Source organism: Dipodomys spectabilis, unplaced genomic scaffold (genome assembly GCF_019054845.1).
Source record: "Dipodomys spectabilis isolate Male_0828 unplaced genomic scaffold, ASM1905484v1 ptg000207l, whole genome shotgun sequence".
Classification (NCBI taxonomy): Eukaryota; Metazoa; Chordata; class Mammalia; order Rodentia; family Heteromyidae; genus Dipodomys; species Dipodomys spectabilis.
This window is the reverse complement of record NW_024870884.1, coordinates 10,904,125-10,919,056: the sequence shown is the minus strand read 5'-3', so window position 1 is coordinate 10,919,056 and position 14,932 is coordinate 10,904,125.

Here is a 14,932-nt window from a genome sequence, read left to right as displayed (position 1 = left end):
TCTTTTTCCTTGCTTCCTCCCTCTTTTTCTCCTTTACTATTTTTTCCACACCTCTTCTCACCTTCCTTTCCTTTCCCTGCTTCTTCCAGATGGCAGCGTCACTTTCCTGTGGTCCCAAGATGACTGCACATAGCTCCCAGACCTACACACTCAGTAATTCACATCTGTCCAGACCACTTAGACCCATCAGAGTGGGCAGAAGGAGAGGCTGTGGTCACTGGCTCCCCCTCCCCCCATGGACTGATGATGGAGCCCACCATTCTGAGTGACTATATTCAAACAGAAAATAGATGGAAGTGGCTGTGGCACAAGTGGTAGAGCGCTAGCCTTGAGCTGAAGAGCTGAAGGACAGCACCCAGGCCCAGAATTCAAGCCCCATGACTAACAGAAAAAAAAAAGAAAAGAAACACTAGGAGGAGGGAAGGTCCAGGGGACAACCAACAAATGTCCTCATGCTTCATGGGGATGTGGAGCCCATAGTTCTTTATCAGTAAAATCAGTGTGCTCAAAGAGCAGCCCACAGCTTTGTGATTCTTCACTCTGTGTGTGTGTGTGTGTGTGTGTGTGTGTGTGTGTGTGTGTGTGTGTGTGCGCGTGCGTGCGCGCGCAGGCATGTGCTGGTCCTGGGGCTTAAACACTCAGGGCCTGGAGGCTGTCTCTGAGCATTTTTGCTCAAGGTGAGTGCTCTACCACTTGAGCCACAGCTTCACTTCTGGCTTTTTGGTAGTTAATTGGAGATAAGAGTCTTTTAAGCTTTCTTGCTTGGGCCAGCTTTGAATTTCAAGCCTTAGATCTCAGCCTCCTAACTAGTTAGGATTACTGGTGTGAGCTACTCGTGCTCAGTGCTTCTTGGTGGTGTTGTTTTAAGACATACTTTTTATTATTACTATTAAGGTGCTGTACAGAGGGGTTGCCATTTTGTAAGTCAAGTAATGAGTACATTTCTTGTTTTGGACAGTGTCACCCCTTCTTTTCTTTCCCCCAGTTTTCCCCTGTTGACCCTGTCCATGTGCTTTGTTTTTATACAACTTCTTGACTCATTACTTTGCTTATGACACTGACATTCCAGATTTCCTTTGGGAAACAGGCCACCCCTCTCCTTTTCTAGCTTTATTTGAATGGAACCACGTGACCTAGGATTAGCCAGTTAGTATATTCTACTCTCTTGTCTTCAGTGATTGGCTCAGAGATAGATTCATGATCATCTCTGAGCCAATAAGTATCTCTTAGGTCAAGCCTAAGGATTTATTTCCTATCATTAGAGAAGGACTCAATCTTCAGAATCAATTTTCTGCTGAAATTGAATCTGGAAATTCATTGCCTGGAGTGGAGCTCATCCGTCTTAGCACAACTTGTTGCCTGAAAAGGAAGGTGAGTAGAGGAGAATAGGGCTAAGAAAGAGCCCCAGACTGTTCCCTGGTGACATTTTTTTCAAGCTGGAACAAGCTGTACCTGAAGGTAATACTATCCTGGATGTTTCAGGAATACATGCTAGTGAATTTGCTTTTAGCTTAAGGCCCATGTATTGAGTTTTTAGTCCCTGGCAATCCAAAGTTCTAGCTAGGATGAGGGGTGTTGGACTCCCCTCACTCCAACCTCTCCTGGGCCTATAACTCCTGATTCATCTCATGCCGAGCCCAGACGCTCAGCGAGGAAGCTGTTTCTCTTCCAGATGCTTCTGCTGTGGAGTGTTGAAATGGCCCGTGAAGAAGAAAAACAGTTGTCTGTAATGGTCAAAGCCACATTTTTCAGACGATCTGTCCTAGCTAGGGAGAAGCAAGGGTCTTGCATGCAAACGACTGGAGAAGGAGGTGCTCAAAAGGGAGGCCAGAAGAGAAAGGCTGGCGAGGTCACCCCCTTATGAAGGCATTCCAGGGGGTACTGCGTCGGTGGCTCCCTGGGGAAATTAATCCGAGCTGTTGAGAATATTTCCCAAGAGAATGTGCACAGCTTGGCTGCACATTCTCACTTAGGCCCTTCCTCAAAAGGCTAAATCATCTGACAGCCTTTGCTATGTCTTTCTCATTCCACAGACCATTTGCCCTGCCGGGCTATCCCAGCCAGCTAAGTTTAACCCAGTGGAGGCCTTCTTCTGGTGAAGTGAAGTGGACACAATTCCACCACTGCCCCAAGGTATAACTCAAATCCATCTAACCAGCAGACATCTCTGAGCATCTTCTCCAGGTGGGACCAGGTCTGGTCAGACCCTGATATCCAGAACCCTGATATCCAGGCCATACAACTCTTGCTTCTCAAAGAGCTGGGGAAATTAGGATGGGAAAAAGACAAATTGTTGTAGAAGGCAGAGAGAAACAAGGGCAGCTTGGATTTGGGGGATTTGGAACCTCGCGTTGTGAGAATGGTGGGGTCATGGGCAGATCTGGAAGATCCATGGGATCCCACCTTGGGGTTCATATGCTAGTGCCAAGAGAGCATCACTCTGGGGAAGACGGGGAGGCAGTCTGGGCTGGGGGAGCAGCAGGAGCAGAGTCACAGGAGAAACAGAAGAAATCTAGGCCATGTACGCATTCTGCCTTCCATCATCCTTGGACTGCTTTACTGGCTGCGCTTTTGCCTCTGAAACACCAAGGGGTTAACTGTGGAAAACGTCACATTCAGGGATTAAGGGTGGAAACAGTCTTTGTGGTCCCATTATCTTTAATTAATAAAGTTCTTTCTTTTCCGGGCAGGAGTCTCCTTTCTTAGGGCCAATCTGACAAGCTCCAAGCAAAGCCAAGAATTGTACATCACGTGGCATCCTGGTGCAGTCTGAGGCAGCCTACTGTGTAAGAACCTTCTGACAAACGGGAACCTGTGTGGGACAAGCCTTACCTCCCACCCTTGGTCACTCACAAGCAGGGGCTGTTACCTTTTCCACCGGGATGGAGAGGACCGGGTGTGAACACAAAGAATCTGAGAAGGGGGGAATAAATCTGCTTCCAAAAGAATATGTTAAGGGAGGGCGTGGCTAAATGAAGATGTGATCTAGAAAGGAGAGCATTTCATAGAGAGGTATCACCGTTCTAGGACCTCTCAATGGTGTCATAGAGACTAGTATTATGTTAAAGTTTAATCGCTTTGCTGTGTGACTTGGGGCTGCCACTCAACCCTCTCTGTGTTTCACTTAGGAGGCAAGTCAATGTTAGAACCTTTGATGTTCTATTAGTAGGTGAGGATGTATTAGTTACGATGCATAATGAATTGCCCGAAGCCTAGAGGTTTAAACAACTGTACTTATTCATTATTTCTAGGTCTCTCACACCAGGAACATGGGAGATTCTGGAGTCTAGCTGTGTGTGTGTGTGTGTGTGTGTGTGTGTGTGTGTGTCCCCGGGGGAGGGTCAGAGGTCAATAGGAACTATGCTCATCTGCTGGCTTGACAGGGGCTGGAGGACTCGCTTCTGATATGGCTCAGTGACGTCTGGTGGCCAGAACCAGCATCTTACCATGTGGCCCTCCCCCCAGGCTAACAGCAGCCTCATGTCAGGCTTCAGACTCCTCCAATGCAAGCAATTCATGAGATCATGGGGAGCTGCAAGACTTCCCATCATCCCCCCTTGGCAGCCTCACCCTCCCTTTGGCAATGTCACCACTGGGGACACAGGCCAGTCCTGATTCTGTGAGGAGGGGACATGTACATCTTGAGGATGCCAAGCCTCTGGGTACCATCTTGGAAGCTGATTGTGTGTTTGTTTGTCCCAAGGTGGATGAATAGAGGCCCCACTTAAGCAAGTTGTGACATCATGTCCCTGTTCCCTCTAGAGGACTATCTTTTTCTAATTTTGCTAACACACTGGTGGGAGCCAGTGGCTCTGCCTCACAAGGCCGGATCACCAGGTGTTGTGGGAGGTATGAATGGGAAGGACTATTGGCATCTCCCTGACTGGACATGACCCTACTCTGAGGTTCTGATTCATCTCTGTACAGACAGAAAGGAATGGAGAAGGGGAACCGGATTTGGAATGCAATCTGTTGTTCCCTTCACCCCAGAGGTGGAGGGTAGGCGCAGGGAAAACAAACAGGCATCCACTAGGGCCAACATCTGGCCATTCTGCAGTACAAAAGTAGAGGTTGCTCATTCTGCACGGATGTGGTCAGGTGTGCTCAGCCTGCAGAGGAGGAAATGGACAGCCTTCTAGCTCCAAGGAAATGAAAGTGGGACCTTTAGATAGTGGCCTCCTTGCAAACACCCCAACTGACTTCAGTTATGTCTGGGAAGGGGCTGAGATCACCTGGAGAAGTGATCCCAAGTAAGGGAGGAGGCCACAAAAGCAGAATGCAGGGGGTAGAGACGCTTGACCCCTCCCTGCCATTTTCCCTCTGTCCCAGCAGCCCTGACCTCTGAGTTAGACCCCAGAGTCTCTTACTCTCAGCCTCTCTTGCAGAGGGATGTCCAACCTCTGGAAAGCCAGTGGCTCTCACTAACCCATCTCTAGCCCATCTGCCATGGCTGGACCCTGAATTCTGCCTCTCTCCTCATTCCCATATGTCTGATAACCTTGTGTAGTTCATCTGCTTCCTCCTGCCTGGGCTGCAGACCCACAGCCCCTCCAGGCTCCTTAGTGCAGGGCCATGTGAGATAGGTCTGAGTGTCAGGGCAGCCAGCCACGCACCACAGCAAAGGAACCAGCTTAAATTTGTATCCTAAACCTTCATTCTGCCATGTTATGTTCATGTTTGGTTTGCAGGCCTTTTCCTATGGTGGCAGCTAACTTCTGGAGGCTTAAGTGGTATCCAGCATCTGTTCTTACAATATCATTTGAAATGTCCATCACTATGCTTGCCCTCATTGATTGGTCCCAGCAGGTGCTGTGGACATACCTTTGTCCCTCAAAGGCCCTGTGCTGATCCTTAGTCCCATACTGATCTTGGGAGTAGGGGCTTGTTCTGCCCTAGTGAAATCTCTGCTAAGCTGGCTAAGCTTTGCTGCCAGAATGTTTCATGATGTTATCTCTGGGGTTCTGCCATTTCTCAGAACTCTCTAAACTATGAGTACCAAGTCTCCTGTGTTCTCAGATCATCTAAAGTTCTCTGGGATGGTCTCTGAGCTACCATGACCGTGTTCCTGTGGCTTCACATTATCCCACCCCAGTATGTCCAAGGTGAACATACTGCCCTTGCTTAGGTTTTCTCCAAATTGTTCTGCATGGGTTCTTTCTTAGGCCATATGGGCCCAAGACTTCAAGTGGAGGTCAGGGGACAACTTCCTCTGACTTCTGCAACCCCTCCCCTCCCTGAGACCATGAGCCCTCCACAGGATTGGGGTAGGGGTGAGGAGGAGAAAAAAGAGCAGCTGGCAAATATCAAAACAAATAAACAAACAAAACACTGACTAACACTGCAAAACACTACCCTGATGTGAGATCTAGGTTTCTTTGAAACTCACAGGGAACCTGTAAAGAGAACATACTAGTCACAAACAAATCCAAAAATGCAATCTGGAGCTCGATCCTCATACCCAGGTACAGGATTTGACTCAGGAAGTGAACTTGGCCCCAGAATGTATAGAGCACTGGGGTCTGAGATAAAGCCTGTGGATGGCACACATATCAGGAGAGCTCACGCATCTGGATGGAGGATGCTGAGAACTGCAAGCCAGGCTGCACAGTCATACCATCTGGGTGAGATATTAACCATCCGTCACACCTAGGGACCGCATGGCTGTTCCCTGCCAGGCACCCTTCCAAGCATGGAGGCGGGGAGCAGCAAAGGAGGCAGGTGATCCAGGTCATGGCGGACGCTTGAGGACCATCATTGACTTGCAGAAAATCTGGGATAGACAGTAATTCTGGTGAGGAGTCAGAAAACCCTTTCATAGGAGGGAACGGGAGGGACAGAACCATCTAGAACATCTACTCACAGCTGGTGAGCTGTCAGGTGGGAGAAGGATATTTTCCTGGGATTCCCTATATGACCCTAAGGATACAAGGAGGCAAGAAGGTATTAAGAATTGATATGAGGGGGCTGGGAAGGTCGCTCAGTGGTAGAGGGCTTGCCTCACAGGCACGAGTCCCTGGGTTTGATTCCTCAGCACCATATAAGCAGAAAAAGCCACAAGTGGCGCGATGGCTCAAGTGGTAGAGCACTAACCTTGAGCTGAAGAGCTGAGGGACAGCGCCCAGGCCCAGAGTTCAGCCCCATGACCGACCAAAAAAAAAAAAAAAGAATTAATATGAAAATGGGAAGATCTCTGCGGAGATAGTAAGCTCCCTGTCAGCGAGCCCACGACCTCAGTGGGTACCTTGTCTCAATGGAATGATGAAGCCAGGGGTGATGGCCATGATTCTAATTCTTCATCCTCCTTATTTCTGGTGTCTCCTCCCTCCCCCTGCCCCCACCATTCATTTCAGCTCCACGAACTCATTCCTTGTGGCAGTTCAGGTGCTGTCTGCAGACATTACCAACTATGAGAAATGAGTGTGCTGAGAGGGAGAAGTAAGCGGACTTAAGATCACATGGGAGAGCTTCCTGACTCATGAGAATGGGCTGTTTCCAGGCCTCCCTTCATATGTAAGCAATCACCCTGGTAATTGACATCATTCTTCATCCAGTCCATTGCCACCTTGCCTCCCCCTCTTTCCAAGAAAATTGAGGCCATCAGGTATGAGTTCTCAATTCCCAGGCATCTTCATGCTCAGGCCTGGGCCCAGCCAGACTCATCCTGCCTCCCTCACTACAGTCCCAGAGGATAGGATGTCTCTGTTCAAAGCCAACCAGCCCACCTGTGTCCTTGACCTTCAATTCTCCTGTCTCCTCCAGGAGGCTACCTCATCAGTCATCCCTCCCTCTGCTGTATCTTCACCTCTCCCAGTCCAAGGGCTGCTCCCTGCTACCCCAACACGTGCCCAATCTTCTTATAGCCAAACAAATCCTCTCCCTCATGGCTCCTCTAGCTTCTGGCCAAAATTCCCTTTTCTCCCTCTCATCCTACCCTTGCAAAAAAGAAAAAAAAACAACTGTTCACACATGCTCTTCTCCATTTGCTCATCAGCCATTCAGACCTCAGTCCACTGCAAACTGGTCAAAAGAAGTTACTCTTAATGATGACCCTGATTGGCATCCAATGGCCTTTCTCAGTCCTTAGCTGCTGGTCCTCACTGTTGTCTTGACAACTACTGAACACTTGTCTTCTGAACTCTCCTTTGGTCCCTGTGATGCCAGGCTCCATAGGTGCACCACAGACCTCTTGTCTTTTTCAAGGGCTCTGCGGTAGCTAGTTTCCATGACTGCCCCCATGTGCTCACCTCCTGGAGTTTTCTTTGCATGATCATGTTCTGTATTTCATTGGACTTGGAGAAAAGGATTAGTGGAGAACGGGATTAGTAGAGCATGGTGGAAGAGATGGCATATCATCCCAAGGTTAAGAGATGACATATCATTCCAAGGTTAAGTGATATAACAGAGAGGCTTCCATCTTGGGCTCTTTCTCATTCTGTCTTGAGTTCATGTGCCCTTGGAGAAGCCAGCTGACACACTGAGGCCCTTCCACAGAGAGGTCCACTTGGCAAGGAACTTAATCTTCCATCGATAAGCTAGGGAGGAATTAAGAACTCCAGCAATAGCCTTGTGAATGGACCCTATTGAGAGTAGATCCTCCCTCAGGTGCTGTGGCTGTGGCCCCACTCATCAGTTTTATGGCATTTCATGAGTGCGCTCCCTGTCAGTGAGCCCACTATCATCCAGTTAAGCTGTTCCCAGATTCCTAACTTTCAGAATTTATGAGAAAAGAGGGCAGACATAGATCAGATCTGTAATCCCAGCACTTGGCTGAGGCTAAACTGGAATACATAGCAAGACCTTAGTCTCTAGTCTCAAAAAGATGTGAGAGAGGGAGTAAGGGTGGAGGAAGGCAAAGAGAGAGGGAACTGGGGAGGGAAAGAAGAAAAGAGAATGGAGGAGGAGGAGGAGGAGGAGGAGGAGGAGGAGGAGGAGGAGGAGGAGGGGGAGGAAGAAGAGGAAGAGGTAGTGCAGGAGGAGGAAGAAGAAGAACAAGAAGAAGACAGAGGAAGAGGAGGAGAAGGAGGAAGAGGAGGAGGAGAAAGAAGAAAGGAAGGAGGAGGAGCTTATTGCTTTAAACTAAGTTGAGAGGAAACTTGTTACTCAGAAACAAGTCAGATGCCCTTGGCTTGACCTATACATCAAGTTCCTTGAAACATTTGTGTTTCATAGAATTCCACCCTGGGTCACTGTTAGCATTTCTACTATTAGATTCCTGGACTAAGAAAAACACTATGGGGTGTCCAATAGTCAACCCAACCCACTTCTCATCTCTCCTTTACTGTAAAAGTCCACCTTCCATAGTGGAGATTGGAATTATCAGACTCTCATCTTACCAGCTTCCCTTGCAGCTAGAGTATAAATATAAAATCCAGTCTCAGGCAATAGAGTTCAATGATAACCTACTGGTGTTTATTGAAAAGTTTCTCTCTCCAACAAAAAGAGGATTAGTGAGACTTCCTATCACCTTTCATCCTTTATATGGCATATGCAAAGCATGATGCTTGGAGTTATAGCTTTGGCCATTCTGGATATCGCATTTCCCCTGTTGTCCCCCTTGGTCCCCTCAAAAGTGAACACTGGAGAGCAGGCACTCCTTGGTTCCAAGAAATTTTCTCAGCCTGTTTCCAACTAGAGTTAAGCCTTGAACAACAGCTTTTAAGCCAAGGTTGTGACTTTTTTACAATATAATTAGCCTAAAGATGTGGCTATCTTATCTATTTGATCCTGACAAACTCCATGCATCAATATTCATCTTCTTGGTTTTTTTATTTTAGATACAGACTTAAAATGCTCTAAATATCTCTCTTTCCTCATTGGTCCTCATTTCCATTAAGCTGCTATGTTTGTAATTAAGCTGACCTATCAGGCTTAGGTGTGAGGCTTGTGCATTCACATCTTTTCTCCCCAAGTCAATATGTCTGATAGGAAAGGTTTACCTCAGTCCATTCAGAGCCTTCAACAATGGCTATGATGGCCTCAATTTGATCCTGGACACAAGGCTATGATCTTTCTCTGGTTATATTTCAGGGCTTTGCTGCTTTATCAGTGTTTTTCCATGGTATGACTGTGAACTAACTTAGTGTGGTTTTTCTATGTGATTTTCCAGATTGAAATCCACTGAGTGTTTTGGGTGAGTATTTTGGACCTATGAGACTTATGTTCCACCAAATTGGGGGATTTCTGGCTTTATCCCCCAAATATTTGCACTCCTCTACTCTTTCTCTGAGACTGTACTTACTTGTATATAAGACCATTTGGGGCTGGGAAGGTGGCTCAGTGGTAGAGCACTTGCCTTGCATGCCTGAGGCCCTGGGTTCGATTCCTCAGCACCACATAAGCAAAAAGAAAAAAGCTGGAAGTGATGCTGTGGCTCAAGTGGTAGAGCGCTAGCCTTGAGCTGAAGAGCTGAGGAACAGCTCCCAAGCCCAGAGTTCGGGCCCCATGACCAGACCCCCCCCCCCCAAAAAAAAAGACCATTTGTCCAACAGAGTTGTTGATGCTCTGTTAGTGTTTTTTTCAGATATTTTCTTTTTTTCTCTCTTTCTCTTTCCTTCCTTCCCTTCTTTCTTCCTTCCCTTCTTTCTTTCTTCCTTCCTTCCTTCCTTTCTTCCTTCCTTCCTTCCTTCCTTCCTTTCTTTCTTTCTTTCTTTCTTTCTTTCTTTCTTTCTTTCTTTCTTTCTTTCTTTCTTTCTTTCTTTCTTTCTTTCTTTCTTTCTTTCTTTCTTTCTTTCTTTCTTTTTATTCTTGTGGTGGGGCTGGGTGCTGTCCTTGACCTTTTTGGCTCAAGGCTAGCAGCTAGCACTCCACCACTTTGAGCTATAGCTCCATTTCTGGTTTTCTGGTTGTTCATTGGAGATAAGAGTCTCACAAGCTCTCCTGTCTGGGCTGGCCTTGAACCTTGATCCTCAGATCTCAGTGTCCTGAGTAGTGAGAATTACAGTTGAGAACGACTGGCTTCTGGTTTTGTTTTGTCTCATTTTGCTTGAGACAGGGTCTCATTATGTAGCTCAGGTTAGCTTTGAATACGTTATATCCCCCTGCCTCACCCTCTTGAGGGCTGGGATCATAAGCATGTGCTCTGTGCACCTAGCATACCTGCTCCCCCTCACTTTCTGCCTGTTTGTCTTCAAGGTCACTATTCTTTCTTTCTTTCTACCATGTCTAATTTGCTATTTGGCTTGGCAGGGAAACTTTTATGTCATATACTGTATTTTTCTGTTTTCAAGGCTTTTATTGGTTTCTTTACAAATATTAAAGCCATGTTTTCCTTGAAATACTCATCTATTTATAATATCTCTTTTAAGGATCTTGTCTGCAACTTACCTGTCACCTCTGGGTTTGTTTTTCTCGTTTATTTTTTGTGGTACTGAGGCCCCCACGCCCACCCAGTACTTACATATGAACCAAGGATTTGTCCTTCCTAGGAAAACACTGTCACTGCAGCCACATCATCCCTTCTGGGTCTATTTCTATTGCTCAGTTTGGTTATGGATATCATTTCCTTGTTTCTTACATCTTAGTAGTTGTTGATTGAAAGATTGACATTTTGGAGTATTATCTTATTGAATGCTGGATTTTGTCACCTTTCTTAAAAGAGTGTGGAATTTTCCCCCCAACAATTTACTTAGAAAGGAGCTTGATTTTTAACTGGAGACCTTGTTAAGATGGGACTAGAATAGCCTTCACTCCAGGGCTTCATAGCTTAGCTTTACTCCTAAGATCTGGCCTTTCTAAGCCTGCCACTAAGTCTCTCTACAATTATGGCCCTAAATATATGAATATATCCTAGTGTTTGAACATAAAACATGTACAGCTCCCAGGAGCCTTTCCTTTTTCAGCTTTGGTTCTTTAACTCCATGTACATCCCCCACATGCATACCTTAGGGTTTAGCCAAAGACTCAAAATAACTCATGTGCAGTTTCTAAAAAGTTTGTCTCTGCATAACTCCCTTCTTCATAGTTTTTGGCTCTGCAAACCCCAGTGGCATCACCTCTGAATTCAAAGTTCTGTTTCCTAAAGCAGTAAGACTTCTGCTCTGCACGGTCAATACCTCTAGCAGAGTCTGGCTAGTCTAGTCATAGAGTTCCTCCTGTTTCTCTTTTCTCAGGGAGCACAGCCTTGTTCTTCTGGATATCTAGTATCTGAAAACGTATGTTCCACACAGTTTATTGTGCTTTATGGTGGATGGAGGCTGGCCTGGAAGTGGTCAAAAGTCCACACAGAGCAAATGTTAACCAGCCTCTCTCACTGGAAGCAGTTCTCACTTTTACCTTTTACCATTTAGGGTTAAGAATTTGTTGTTTCTTCCAACCTCACAAGAACTAATTAGTGGATATTTAATTTCCTCTCATTCTTGCTTGTGAACTAGCCAATTCTTTTGTTAAGCCTAATCCATTTTTGTGTGTCTTGCCAAACAGACAAAGACAGGCATGACATCTATTAACCAATGGTTTCTTAACACTCTCCCCTGGGACTCCACATCCTTCTGGTACGCTGTGTGTCCTCCATGGTACTGCAGGCTGTATTCTCAGGATAAGCTGAAGTGGCCAAATGTGGGTCCTTAATCCTTGTTAAAATGATGGAAAAGCCAGAAACAATCTCCAAGCACAAATAATAAGTGAAATATTTGCTCTCCCTTTTTTTTTGGTGCCAGTCTTGAGCTTGAACTCAAGGCCTGGACACTGTCCTATAGATTTTTTTTTTTTTTTACTGAAGGCTGGAACTATACCACTTGAGTCACAGCTCCACTCCTGGCCTTTTGGTGGTAAATTGTAGGTAAGAGTCTTGCAGACTTTCTTGCCTAGACAGGATTCAAACCACGATCCTCATCTCAGCCTCTTGAGTAGCTAGGATTACAGGTGTGAGACACTGGCACCCCACTTAATTGTTAGCATGTTAGAATCATTCTGATATAGTCTGTTGAAACCTCTGCTGCATAGTATCTCCTGATGAACACGGGCCTATTCCTGCCCCTTTGTGGTTTAGAAAGCTCATACTCTCAGATACATCAGTCAAAATCTCCTTCCTCTACCTCCACAGGCTTGAACAACCTACTGGTCATAGCCAGGGTCACAGGAAGCCAGGCCCTGCAGTTCCTACATTTACTGACTTCTCAAGCTCAACATCCAAAATGGGATATTTTTGTCTCTTTCTAAACTACCTTTCTTCAACATTCTTTTATGTCTTTAAATAGTTGGACAAAGGGGGTCACAATTCAACACGTCAATTTATGAGTACAAAGCATCTTGATCAATGTGTCTCCTTCAAATTTCTCAATCACAGTTGTGGGGGGTGGGGTGGGGGAGGGCAAGTGTACCACTTACAGGTGTACCTATAACCTAAGCTATAAGCCCGGCAGTCATTCTAGAATTCTTGCTTTCCTCCTTCTCCTTCTATCCATAAAGAACCATAAAGAACTTCTAAGCATTTTGCAACTGCGTCTCCTTTCCCGGCCACTGCCTGAGAGGCCCTCCCTACCAGACCTCTCCCTCCTGGCTCTGGAGATGATGCAGGATGCATCCCGAGATGTAGCCCTTGCTACATTACCCATCATGCCAGTGGATCCCTGACTTCCTTTGCTGCCTCGGTCTACTTTCACATCAGCTCTGACTACAGCACAACTTACCTGTACCAGGCCCTGCACAGACCTCTCAGTATCCCCTTCACTTATGGGATGAAGTTTAAACTCTTAGGAAAAGGTTTGAACTTCCTTCTCCAGCTTCTGCTCCTGCCACTATTAGTCCTCTGATTCCACCCCAGCTTCATGGTTTTCTGGGTCTCCGTTTGGGCTTGCAAACATGCTGAGCCCATTGCAGAAAGCCTCTTGGAGGTTCTCTCCCCTCCCAACTTTTCTCCTGCACACTAGTCTTGCACACTTCTCCCCTTCTGTGCTCCATAATGCATCATACCCCCCATTGCCTGCACCTTCCATTCTGTTTTGTAATTGTGGCCTGTATCTACCCCTCCTGATGAGGGCAGACTCAGGTCCTGACAGCCTCATGCCCCTGGACTCCCTGGGATGGCTGTGCCATAACTGTTTGGTGACTGAATGAACGATTACCAAGTAAATCCCTTACCGTGGGGCAGGTGGATACGGGGAGGGGGGGTAGGGGGGGTAGGAGGGAAGGGTGGCAGTGGGCAGTTACAGAACATCATCTTGGTGGAATGCTTGCTTAGTGGTTAGCTTTCTTCAGTAAGTAGATTAGTTTAAAAAGAATAAAACCATCCTTCCTTAAAAAATCATTTTCCACCATCCTTTTCCATTAATTAGTACAACCAGGGAAGGTTAAGTATTTGTGGTGGGGTTTCCACAGCAGCTCTCCCGGAAGGCATATTATGTTTCCTGAAGCAAAGCGTCATGGCTTAGGAAGAGAAAATGAGCATGACATGCCCCCAAGAAGCTTCTGGAAGCTTTGCCCAGGCCATGGCAATCAGGATTGGCCATGGGGTCCTGAAGAGGAAACTCCAGGGAGGGTATCTGATTGGCCCTTATTCCGTGGCCATTCTTGTCAGAATTCTACCATTAAGAGCCTCCTTTCTTTGACTATCCTTTCTCCCGTCCTGGGGAACTCTTACAAGCCAAATTTCCTGTAGAAGGAAGTCCCTCTCTCCTTCCAGGGATGGCTTTCTTCTGTCTGGAAAATATTGCCCTCCCCATCTGTCTACCCCGATTTTCCCTAATCTTGAAAAGGTAGATGAAATCCCTTCCTTCCCAGGAAGTCCCTCGCAGATCAACTCTGAGATAGCTTATGACTTCCCTGGAGGTCGGAAACCAAAACGCATCACTGAGCCTGGCACGTGGTGGGTGCTGAGTAATGAAAGACACTGGCATTAAGTCCCTCAGTGCACAGACACTTTTCCATCCGGTTACATTCTGGAAGCTTCTATCAGTGGTGGTTCTTTGGTACTCTGGTGAGCCTACTCTCCTGCTTGTGGCAGGTAGTATGCTGCCCTCCTAAGAGGCTCTTTCTGATATGACGGGATGCTGGCACGTGTTCTTGGCTGGGTGGTGTGTTCCAAGCAGGAGAAGCTGTGATTCTGCCCTCTCGATCTACCATGGAGTGAGTGCTGGTGAGTACCCTGCAAACAGAAGTTTCCGGGGGGAAGGGGAGTCAGATCATAAGGATAATACTTCTGGCCCTTGACATGTGGGTGGCATTTGCACTCTTTTTTTTTCCCTACAAGTGAGAACTACTGCTCATGGTCACCTGGAATGGGTGATGGAATTCTCACGTAGGGTCATGTAGAGGGGCTCAGCAAGTCCATGAGTGACAGGGTAGGGTATCTTTCTGGTCTGATTAGCTCACAAGAGGTCTGGCTCAATGGTGGCCTTTGCTCAGGCAATGGCAATTTCTTCAAGGACTACCTCAGAGCTGGAACAGCTCCCAGGCCATCAAACATGCTCCTTACAACCACTTTGGAAAGCAGTATGGAGGTTCCTCAAAAGACTCCACATAGAACTCCCCTATGACCCAGCAATCCCACTTTTGGGCATTTACCCAAATGTTTACAAACAAGACCACACTAAAGCTACCAGCACTACTATGTTTATTGCAGCATTATTTACCATAGCTAAGATCTGGAACCAACCCAGATGCCCCTCAGTAGATGAATGGATCAAGAAAATGTGGTATATATACACAATGGAATTCTATGCCTCCATCAGAAAGAATGACATTGCCCCATTTGTTAGGAAATGGAAAGACTTGGAAAAAATTATATTAAGCGAAGTAAGCCAGGCCCAAAGAAACATAGGCCCCATGGTTTCCCTTATTTGCAATATCTAGTATATGTATGAGTCAAGCGGAAAAGGTCAGATAATGTGATGTTAGGAAAATGAACCCTTCGATATGTATTTTAATGTTTTTTTCTTTCATGCATGTGTTTCTAACGCATTTATAAGATTATTTCTTTGTTGCTTTGTATGTCCCT